Source organism: Falco naumanni, chromosome 8 (genome assembly GCF_017639655.2).
Source record: "Falco naumanni isolate bFalNau1 chromosome 8, bFalNau1.pat, whole genome shotgun sequence".
Lineage (NCBI taxonomy): Eukaryota > Metazoa > Chordata > Aves > Falconiformes > Falconidae > Falco > Falco naumanni.
In genome coordinates, this window is record NC_054061.1 from 60,820,844 (window position 1) to 60,833,608 (window position 12,765).

Below are 12,765 nucleotides of genomic sequence, written 5' to 3' on the forward strand. Positions count from 1 at the left end.
TAAATCCAGGAAAAACCTAGCAATAGTGTGTCACGTTTTTCTTTATGCTTTATCAGCAGCTTGATAGCTGTAGAGTAATAATTCACTGGTCAGAGCTTATTTTTGGTTCTATCACAGGTCTTTTGTGAATTCCTAAACGTATTTTGTCTTGGTTTCCTGTGCTATAAAAAGAGATGTTCTAAAGTCTTTTAAAATTTGTGGATGAATAGTGTCCTGCAGAGTAAATTCAGAGTGCTGTCATATGCAGTCATGTCTAGTTTTATATCCTCCAATTTCCTCATCTATAGAATGAGGATTAATTTATGTGTTATAATTAACGGGTCACTAAGAGGTTAAATCCATGAATGTCGAGCAAGTATTCTGAAAACCTGAAAGCGGATGCAGCATTCAAAGAATATTATTATTAGTTTCATCACATGCATATTACATAAAGCTTAACTCTACAGAGAGGCCAGGGAGCAGGAGACAGGGAACAGTGATGTTATTGTGCCCGGAGTGATATTAGAACAATGACCGTTATAAGCTGATGATACTTTATCAACTGAACGGCACAATGGCCGAGGCTTAGCACCCAGTGCTCTATTAGTTGTGACATTATAAATCAGAGAGATCACAAAAATGAGGTCAGTTCTTTGGGCTAGTTGTGTTTGGCTATTTGTTGAGAATTGTTTGTATAGGAAAAAAATGTGTAATCCAGTTTACAGACCTAATGTATTAAAAAATGAGAAGTTCAAAAGAGCTAAAACTCAGCTGAGCTCCTTCCCCAGTCGTACCAGTCAGGTTTCTTTGTGTCAGGATGCTGAGCACTTCTAAAAATCCCAAGTGTGCAGTTTGCAGGATTCACGTGTCATTTGTTCTTTGGGAGGAAAAGTCACACTGTTAACACCTAAAACACGTTTACATACTGTCCGCAGTGCTGGGTGCTCCTCAGGGAACAAAGCTGTTGGGCAAAGCTTTTTTGGGGGGGTCTACCACTATATTTTTCCTCATCTACTTGTTTTATAAACATACATACATATATATATATATATATATATATATATATATATATATATATATATATATAAAATCTATCTAACAGTACTGGACTTGTCACACTGAAAACTACAGAGCAAATGAGTCTAACCTTACTATAGTTCTCCCAAGGGAAGAAGATTCTTATGTAGTCAGTGAAGAGATGCTGAAGACAGACATCACCTTCCCTGACGGTCTTCAGAGCCCTCTCACCACTGCGTGCCCTCCCAATGCGTTTGCCATGTGCAACCTGCACAAGAATTGCGGGTTGAAGCACAGCCGTTGAAGCAGTGACTGTGCAGCAGTACAGCAGAAAATGTAGCTGCAGGAGAAAAGAATGCTTGTCTGTTGAGTGGAGGGGTCAAGAGGGGAAGCAGAATCAGTAAAAGTAAAATCTGAAATGCAAGATGTGATTCATTTATTTTATGTGTTAGAAAAAACATGGGAATTAAAGAATGACTGGAATAAAAGGATGAAAGTGGCTTGACTAGCCAGGTCAAAATCTTTATTCTGTTGCAAACAGTGTGATGAGAGCATGGAAGGTAGGAAAACAGGTTAATCGATCACATACAGTGCTATTATCAGCATGAAAGAGGTAAGAAATTAACTTCAGTAGTTGAGGATGGAAAAGAAAATTAGACTTCCTGCAAATATAACGAATATGGTGTACGATGTCCTTGTCCTCTCCTCTCTCCAGTATAACTTCAGGGCAGTTAAACAGAAATGCTGTTGCAGCCCTGGGGATAACTGATCAGTACAACCTTTGTACCGGAGTCTCAGGCAGACCAGTGGACATGGCAAATGGGTTTTTGGTAGCATTCCACAGAGATGCAGGCTGTCTAACAGAAGCAGATGTGAGCAGGCTCACTGGAAAGAAGGGGAATGAGTTAAAGAAAGATGTCACAGGTAAACATCAGGCCAGACTGTGAGAGGTTTGATGGGCCTCAAGAGATGCTAGACACCTGCAAGCTTTTCTTGATCTCAAAGGTTTGAATGATAGGACAATTCAGGTTGGAAAGGACCTCAGAAGGTCTCTTGTCTAATCTCCTGCTCCAAGCAAGGTCAGCTATGAGATCAGGTTACTCAAAGCTTTATCCAATCTGGTCTTGAAAACCTCCAAGGTGGGAGACTGCAAAACCTCCCTGGACAACCTGTTCCACTCCTTCACTGTCCTCATCAGCATCTTCTTTTATCTCATCTAAGAAATTAATTAATGCTTCCAGTTGCCAAAGATCTCCTATATCTGTTCCTGCTTCATCCTCATTGATATTGGCACTCTGGAATTGCTTTTATTCTGCTAAGGAGGCATAACTAGCTGAAATTTTTGTGGATTTTTTTTTTTTTTTTTCTTTTTAGAATTCATCTATTATAAGCTGTGGCAATGTGAGGAAAATAAAATACAAGGAGGATGCTGCTTTGCTATAAACTTAAAAAACCTCACCTTTGTTCAGGGGATTGTAAAGCATTAGCAAACAACACTGCCATGTTACGAACAATCTTACGGTGTATTTAAATTCTGTAGGCTAAAAGGCTGTAGCACAGTGATACTAGGAGCTCCCACCTGACTTCAGTACAAGCTGAAAACATTCTATCATAGAACAAGGTTTTCAGTCCCCAGGGATGTTTTATGAAAGAAATGAAGCAGCTGTGCAAGCATTCCTGCCAAAATAATCAACAAAACAGTAACTAACAGTAACTGGAGTAAGTGGCTGTATATTTTGCACCCTGAGAACTGCAGGGAGCCAAAGTGAGAGCAACAGCTGTGAAAGAAGTAGTTAGGGAAATAGAAAAGAACAGCAAGATACTTCATGATACAGATTTTCATTCGTTCTGAAGTGTGCATATGTGCCTGCTGAGACAGGGGCCAGGATGCTCATCACCTCTGAGAATTAAAAATCAGCAACATCGTTTGTGTCCCAGACAAAGCAATGATGAATGTTCTTCCCACACCTATGCAGAGAGGTGTGGCACTTTTGTCTTTCATCAGATCTCTATTTGCAGGAAAACAGCTTGCTGGATAAAGCTACTGCATAGCAAGAGCCTTTCATAATGCACACACTAAACCTGGCTGGGTCACCCAGGAAATTTCCTCCAATTAATAATCCTTCCTATCTGAAGACGGATTTTTTGGATAAATCTGTAGAAACTGCAGCATGCTCGAGGGCAGAATATTGGCCCAATTACAGCACACTCCCTCCTTCCGACAAAATGCAAACTTTTCAGTCAGGATGTTGCAGCTGTTTGCAATAAGTTAGGCCAGGAAATGGAGATTGCTTCATACTACTGCAGAGCTGGTGATGATTTTTAAAAATTCGCAGAGGTAAAGTTGTATTTCACAATAAAACATAAACTAAAAACATGAAGCAAAGGCACCAACATCAAGCTGGAAGCCTGCTTAATAACTTTCAAATATGAAAGAGTAGAAGTACAGTCTTACATAAAATGACAGTAACATGGAACAAATAAAAAATCCTTGACCTGTTCACCTCAACTGCCAAGTTTACCAAAAATATTTAGCCTGCTATTGGATCATACAGAAGCTGCTCCAAAGGCAGTGAGAACTACTTGATCCAAGCACACACTACATGCTGTTTGATGAGAAACAAACTATGAAGAATTAAAAAATGAAATGCTGCTAAATCATTTTTCTATGCATGAGGTCAGTGCACCTTGAAAACAACAGCCATCTATTCTGCTAATCAGAAATTGACAGACATATAATAAATCCTTGCAAAAAGACCTATTTACTATCTACAGCTGTATTATAAAGTCTTACTTTTAAGCACAAACTAGATAGAAAATCATAAAAAATTAATCATATTCATGCCTAAGCAGAATTCCCTTTTGTTGTATCTCAGTAAAAACCCTAGCAAATGCTTGAATGGAAAAAAAAAAAAAACCAAACAACAAAAAATCTAATGCTAAAATGCAAATGCAAAGAACTTCAATGAATCCAGCTATTTTTAATTAATCATGCTAATTAGCATAGTAAAAGCCTCAAAAGTGAACATGATACCCAAAGGCTACCATTGCCAACTGCCTTTCTTCCCATACAAGAAGACAACTCAAACTACACTGGCATTTGTGAGATTGCTTTATTACTGAACAGCTAGCAGTAGTTAGGTCTAGCAGAAGATACTGTGCCATTCTGCTGTTGACTTCTTAAAAGAACATTTGATACTGGGGCATCAGATCTATCACATTCATCTAAGTGTCTGACATTCTGGCCTTGCTCTGACCAACAGTCAGTACTACAGAGCAGGTGTCAATAGATGTGCAATTCACTGTTGCATTGGCACATGCTAGTGCAGAACGAGGCTGAAGGGCTTAACCAATTGCTTTCTGACACCCCCTTGTATGCTGAAGCATGAGATTTGGTTCTTCTTGTCCTACCGTAGCCTATGACAAAAGATATTAGTGCTCATAAAACTAGTTATTAAAAAAAAAAAAAAATCAGCATTTTAAACAAGGAGTTTCTGTGGCATTACAATTTACCCACCAACTGTGCACAACATCAGTATTTTCCATTCTAAATATATTACAACCCCACTAGCCATCAGTGCTTTTTCTGTTATAAAATTAAATTAAAAAGAGGTAACAATCCCTACTATTTGATGTCTCCATTCAACCATTCTTCTAGTTCTAACTAATACAATTGTAAATATATTCTCCCACACATCAGGCACATAGTACCAGTGAAGTGTTAGATCAGAAAGATAATTAATGTCAACACTGTTAGCAATCATCTTGCCAATCATCTAGCAAGTATTTCCTCATTGTTGTGCTGTGTAGGGCCAGATACGTAGGCAGAATAGGTGGCGCAACTGTCATTAGAAGCTTTGCTGGGAAGAGGCTGAATACTACAAACCTTCTCCTCCTCCCCCACTCCCCCAAATCACTTCCCTATCTACATATTAGAACAGAAAATCTTTACCATCAATATCCTCTGATCGTCCTCAGCATCAGGATATGAGACACACTCACAACTTAGCAATGCCTAGGGACTGAACTGTCCAGTAACTCGACTCAGACCTTCAGCTTTCTCCATCAGCAGTGTGCCTGAGGCAGCCCCATCAAACAAAAACACCTTCGGTTTTTAAAATCTAAAAGCAGCTTGAATAAGACTGAACATTTTATCAAGATAATATATTGACGTATATATTGAATACATTTATCAAGATAAATACTAAGGCATTCTGCATGGCTTTGGAATGGAGCAGGGCCTGAAAGAAAATAGTAAACTGATCTTAGATGCATATTTAGGTTTGATTCATTACATCTGATGTGGAAACTGCCCCGCTTTGCTGTTCCGTTTCTACTAGTGTCTTAATTCACCTGTGTTTAGGTATTAATGGCTTCTGTAAACGTGAAAAAATAAATTGGTTGTCCAAAATGATTTTAAAATTCTTTTCAAAACAAGCTCTGGCATACTCAGAAGTCATTAAATCTAGGAGCAAATTTTTTATCAGTAGGCAAGGCCGATCAAATGTGATCTAAGAACAGCACCTATTAAGGTGTAAGACTATTTAAAATTCTTCCCATACTCCTTAAGTGTTTTTTGGTTAGGTTGGGGTTTTTTTGGTTGGTTGTTTTTTTTGGTTGGTTAGTTGGGTTTTTTTAAAGCATTTAGTATCACCTAACTTCCTTCTTTAACTTCTAATTAATTGTTAAATATTTCAAACAATGTTGGTCCGCTAAAAAGACAGGCTCTTCTCATAAGAAATTTCTAAATTCTTCACTCTGGGAACAGCTATTCTTGTCACTTAGGGCTTCATCCTGGAAGGAGTTTATGGTCTCGTATAAGCCCGACCTTGTCACCTATGCAGAGCACCAATTATTCCCGTATATTCCATTCCCCATACAATATTTTCCAAATAGTTTACAGTAGTTTTGCTTTTTATACATAATGTATCAACAGAATCTGATCAAGTCTGAATTCAATTCCGAAACCAGTATGGTTTTCAACACAAGAGCTTGCTGAAAGCTTTTGTGCGCTTTTTGACAAATTCCTAGTGATTTATACATGGACCTAAACAAAAATTCAAAAAATCTAGAACTATTTAAGTAGGGAAGCTGTTTTGCAAACCCAATCAGCATCTGTATTGCATCAGCATCTCTGATTTGCTATTTAGAGTCTCTCAATCTCTTCTTAGCATATAATTCTCATACACTGTCCTCAGCTTCCAAACCTTTCTTCGAAGATGATTCAGCTCTTGCCAATTTTTCAATGTTATTCTTGGGTTTTTTTCACTAACAATTTCATAAGCTTTTCTGTCTACAATTCCAGCATTATATCTCTGCTTCACTCTTTCCTAAGAACAACACGAACTTGGAAATCTGTGGGTTTTCACAGTTTAACTACAAGTTCCTTATTTGACTTCATAAATACATATGAAACATAGAATTCTACAATATAAAGAAATCCTACTAACAAGAATAAGAATATCTAGGATGATTATTATCTAATACAGTATGCTTATGTGCATATAAAAAAATAAAGGTAGAACACTAAATGAGAAGGCATACAGACAGTCTGCTGGAGTCTGGTTTAGTGCATGATTGAAAACAAGTATGACAAGGTCTCCTGGCAACACTCTGTGTGAAGATACAGTAAATAAATAGGTGTAAGTTACATGCACTGAGTGCTAGAGCCTTCATTTCTTATCCAAAAATATTTAAATGGTTCTACGTGCTGTTAAGGAGCTGTAAGACTGTATTTAATGGACTTACTTAACAGAGGATTACAAGTCAATTAAATACTTGAGATAAAAAGTACAACAAAAGGAGAGTAATAATCATCTTCCTCTGATTTTTACAGAGATCATGACCTCTATCTAGTTAATACAATTTTTAATCAGATAACTTAATGCAATTTCTGCAGTAGCTTTGAAGTAATAGAGTAAATCGGATAGTTCCAAGAGCTGGCTACGAGACCTCTTCAGCAGGTATTTGCCAAACCTACCTGTTCTGCTTTAATTGTGCTGAATACTGTATAAATCCTTTAAAGTTGTGACCGACTTATCACTTAGACTCTGCTCATCAGTAAGCCAGGCACAGCTCGTGACACTGCTGTTCAGGGGGGTTGAAATTTTGAATTGCCTTTTGAGTTTTGAACACTGTTCACAAGAGGTTTTTGACCACAATTCCAAACTACAAAACATGAAGCCCTAACACTGCCTCAAGGGGAAGCAGCACAGCCTTGTGCATTCCACACAGCAATAAACCAGCGACGGAATTGTCATCCCAACATCGACATCAACAGCGAGAATGAGGCAGATCGATTTACCACAGTCCCCTATTTAACCTATGTTACACACGACATTTTGAGGGTTAACAGCCATTTTGGGGGTTAATTAATTACCACTTATTACTTTCTGCATACTATAAATGCTCATTATTACTGCAATATAACTTCTGTATATTGTTACTGAAAGAAAAAATGGCTTGCTTTTCCTTTTTACCACGCAGTTGTGCTAGAAAACTGTAGTACTCCTAGTCTAACAAGTTAAAAGAAGCAAAGAAATGTTTATTCCTTAAAAATTCCTCCCAAATGCTCAGCTGTCCGCCTGCAACAACTAAGAAACAAGTTCCCAAGAGATTTTGTTAAGCACTGTGCTTTCTTTCTCTACTCGGAGAGAGTACACACCCAGCTCCTCTGTGATCAGCAAACAGGAGACAAATTCATCTCATCTTGTTAAAGAAGGCAGTATAATTTCATAAAACAAAAGAACTTCTGCCACATAGATCACCGTTTTTAATGTAATCAGCATTTGAAGCAATCTGGGTTTTCTTGTGTATACTTCTTTGCATGTTCTTTCCTGGGCTTCATTTATCAAACAGGGATGGAGACAGCCTACATTGCCAGACGGACCTTTGATCTGACGCCCTGCAGCCACTTGTGTGTTATCTCGTGTTCTAACCTACTTACGGTTTTTTCCCCACAGAGTGCTATGTATCAGAAGTAGCAGAATTTTCATTGTACCAGTTTGGTCCTGTAATTCAGATATAAGTGTACTGACATAGTTTTATGACTGAGATAATGTTATTGACTATTCTTGGTGCATTACACATAGTCCACACTAGAAAAATCTACCGCACTCCTCAAGTACCTATTTTCAGTTTCCATATCAAGGACTGAAATTCATTATCTCCCTGATAAACATTTTTCAACATTTCATTGAGGATGGAAACCAGCTGAGAATTGGTTCACAGAGAATGAAGAACGGTTGCCAGTTTCCCCTTCTTTTGAGAGAACTTTTACTTATTTCAACTGGAATAATTTTAGAAATTTATGTTCCTTGATTACAATTATTTGTTATGCCTCTTTTTTTTTTGTTCTGGTCTGGAGAGAATCAAATGTAGTCACATCTTGCTTGTGTTGCTTGCAATTCTACCACAAAAGTGTAGCTCCATAGTTTAGTTTCATACGCTACTACTGCTAAGCCACTCTAAATTTTCCTCCTTCATGCCCATATAAATTGATACTGACAGAACTGTCACCTTCAATCTGTTGAGACTGAAAGCAAAATTTTGCAAAGGTTGTTCACTCTAAATTCAGTATTCTTATTTCTGACTTCCACTGCTTACCAAGGTCACTACTTCTGAATATGTCTGTCAAGTTACGCTGATACTCTCATATTCTTTTTAAAAGGTTTTAAAAGTTTGCTCTAACAGCACTAGCTGAACTTAAAATGTGTGTAGGCTGAGATTTTTAACTTACAGATATGTAATGTTAGTTTTGGATTGTTTTTTTCCCAGTCAGCTGCCTTACTGTCTTGATTTCAGAAGTGCTAAATAACCAGTGTCTTTCATTAAGGAAATGCTGGAATATTTATAAAAATGATGTTACTCAAATGTTCAATGTTGCAAACTTGTAAGATTTATCTAGGCTATTTCTCTTACATATGCTAATGTGTGTCACTGTCAGAAAGACCTTTTTTAAGCTTTCCTAAACTACTGTCAAATTATGAGCCATGGTCAATGTTTTGCTAAATACCCACCAGTTAAAATACATGCCAGGAATTATGTAACGTTGCTTCTCCCTCCCTTGTGCTTACTCTTGCTCCAAACGGTGGACTGTTGTATTGAAAGATCAGCATTACGAACACTAGGAACTCTGTCAAGATTACTGCAGTTTCAAAGAACTGCATCAGCTACAGACAAAACTATTAACATGCAAAGCCTACCAACATTTACATTGCTAGTTTCTTAGCTTCTAGTGGTTCTGCCTTGGAACAGAAGGAGACCTCTTGAGAGCTATTATACTCTCTAAAAAATGAGATTCTTACAACTCACGGTAGTTTCAGCCCTTTTGTACTACTATACATCCTTCTTCCTTAATCATAACAGCTGTAATTACTCCAAAACTGGTTGGAAAAGTGGGAAGAGTATAGGGTTAGCAATGGTGTTTCACAGGAAGGTAGTCGAGGAGAACAGTTAAATCTCAGTGATGTTTAAACTCTAAATAAGTTGACAATCATAGTAATACATAGGACACATCAACTTGCTACTATTGAGTTTTGCCTTCAGATTTTATGTCAGCATGACAAATGGAAGATGCTTTTGTGCGTGGTATTCCAAAATAAGTGTTTCATGAGGTCTATTCTGTGAGCTTTTCTGCCAGAGTTCTGCTAGCTGTGTAATCCTTGGTCTGCTGCCCCGTGAGAACTTCATCAGAATATTTTCCTTCCAGCTACTGAGATGAAGTGTCTAGGCTGCCAAGCAAGCATGGTAGTTTAAAACAGTCCACATAAAAACTGCAATAAAATTAAAATAGATGCAAATTCACCATTCAGTGCAGTGATTTTTTGTGCACTGGGTAGTTTTCTGATTGTGGCTTCATAAAGCAAAAATAGCCTCATTCTAAATACAGAAATAGTAATAGGCAGAACATGTGAAGAAAAGCCAAGACTTCAAAGTTCTGTTCCTCACTCTTCCAACTCACACAACTTTGGTTTAGATCTCTTATCTGTATTTAACTATCTCAGTCAGGCATTTTGAGTTCTATGGACACTTAAAGCGGACCACCAAGTATCATATTCATCATAAAATGATGGTGAACAAGTACAACCCTCAAGACTGAATGCTCTAGTAAGATATAAGTTATTTGGGTCCCAGGTTGTTTTGCTCTGTGTGCAGGTTGGTTTGTACCAAAGCTAGAAGTAGAGGTAAAAAAAAAAAAAAAAAAAAAAAAAAAAAATGCTAGAGAGGAATCAGGACAAGGAGTAAACAGGAAGCCCTCAGCATAGTGTAAGACACACAAAGAATGAAGTATAAAAAATAAGTGAAGTCCAACAAAGTCTGACAACATGGCCTCTGCAACATTAGAACTTGAAAACCTGAGTCTCCTTCCAAATAACTCCCCTCTCCAAAGCTGGGAAAACTACATTATCTCTCCTTGGTGTCCAAGTGGCTGTATTTGCTCACTAGCAAGCACTAAGTCCAACTGTCTGTAAAAATGAGAACAAAGGGAGAAAAAGCACTTCAGCGCACCACACTTAATAAAACAATCTCCGTAAGATCCTAATCCAACTGGGCGTCTTAGAACAAACAGCCTTACCATCACTCTTGCCTCAGAGCGTTTGCAAAGGCATGTCCCCCTTTCTCCAACCTACTCAGACATGTGCTGGGCTGCCCAAGCTCACGCTCAGGTTACAGTCCCACAATTTCAGCCAAGGTGACCAAGTCCCTGGTTCTAGGAGACCCGTATTACAGTAACACAAGCAAGCTGCTACTTCTGTACCTGCAGCCCATCCTGCTCAGGCCTGCCTACTCCTTCAAAGCAATCTGTATTTTATCTTCAAGAAAATATCAGTGTACATAGCATTAAACACAGTACTTATTGTCAGGGAGGCACTCCCAACAGGAAATAGAAGCAAGCACATTAACTATCCTTCTAGTTGTCTTCAGGCTTCCTCGCCCAGCTTGCAAAAAGCATACTTACTGGGCAGGCTGGCCCTCTACTCGGAGCGTATTGGGTGCAGTTCTCTTTTGCTTTTCTTTCCAGGCAGAAATATTAGCACCAATCTCATTTTGCATCAAGATACCCCAGTCCAAAGTAATTTAAATGAGGCATAGGTCCGTGTGGTGTTCACAAGCAGTTCCAAGCCACTCATACCCCTGCTTCTTAGCAGCATCAACAGAAGGATTTCAGGCCACCAGGCTTCCAGCTTCATACTTCAAACAAAATGTTTGTTGTAAGACAGAGCACTTGATTTTTTAAAGATCCCTGAACATTCAGTGCTCAAAATGTGTATCTGGAAATCTGATCCTATACTCGAACTAGACTGTTACTATAGTAAACCTGCATGTCGGTTATTCAAAGCACATAAGGGATTGCCATCCCAGCTTATGATCTCTCTGTAACAAAAGAGAGTTCATAAACAAGAGACAAAACCAAATCTTTTAGTTCTACCTTTCTAAGTCAAACTACCACTCACATGAACTTCCCAACCCTCTTTTAAACTCTAGCAAAGTCCACAATAAGGTGTTCTGCACTAAGGAAGGAGAGATTATGAGAACTAAAGGTCAAACTGTGTTCTCAGCCACAGCAACAGAAGACCTGGAGAAAGGCCCTCGTGTTCATCAGAGTTACTTCAGTTTCACACTGAAGAACCCAGAGTAGACTTGGAAAAGCCTGGGTTTAAACTCCTTTCTATTTAATTCATCAAATAAAGAACTATGCTGGGAGTATTTTATAAACAAACTGCTTGGTCCAGCACTTTTGGAGCGCAATCAGATGGTCAAGACTAACGATAAAGTGAAGCTACACAAGTTGTCAGCTATTTTCACAACAGCCTTAAAATCTTCCATGTGAAAGTGACGAAATGCTGTTTTTAATTAGAAAATTAAGAATTTTATACATCCAACCTGTGGAAGTTTTGTGCAAAGGAGTTCTCAGATTGCTTTAATAGTGTATCAGAAGTAAATACTGGAAAAAACTGACTGTACAAGTTCGTAAAAGTGCTCAGACTTCTTGTTTTGTTTGCAGTAACAGGACTTTTAAAGTAGAATGCTTAGAGGGTTTGCAAGGTTTCTTTTGCAACTGATAATCTAGACACTTAGCCTAAGGAAACAAACCATGACTTTATATAGATTCTGGTACATAGATCACGATCCCTGGTTGTGTAAAGTAACCTAACTCCTTTCAAATCCTAATGTCTCAACCAAAGGATTACTGTAAAGCAAACCCAACTAATTTCAACAATTCGAATTTTCTTAGACTGGTATGAGTTAGTAAGTAATTAAAATATACGTTCAACTGAGAAGTTAATGTTGACAGCAGTGTTACCTCCCAGAATTTACTCACATGGATTCTGATGTTACAATGTCCGACTGCAAAATAACCCAGGATGAGAACTGAAAATGTTCCAAAAAAGACAATGAAATTAATAAATGCAAATTCTCTCTGACCACACTGTCCCCCTTCTAGGAGCCTCATCTACCTGCCTTGTATCCCAGGCTCAATTCTTCCTTTGACTATCTCTGGATTCCTGAACACCCAGCACAGTTTCAGCTTGCTCTCTTGTGGCCAACGTTAGAGCTACAATCGTCCTGGTACTGTTTAGTTCCAAGGACCTTCACACATGGTTTTTCTAGAGCATGACGTTTCCACAGATTACAGTCATGTACAGCTGAACCTCGTCAATGACTCAAGTTTGAACCCACAATCAAGTTATTGTGGCTTAACATGTTACCAAGCATCAGCTTAGGTACACAACTGAGCACATGCAGACTTCTAGCCCACAGCAA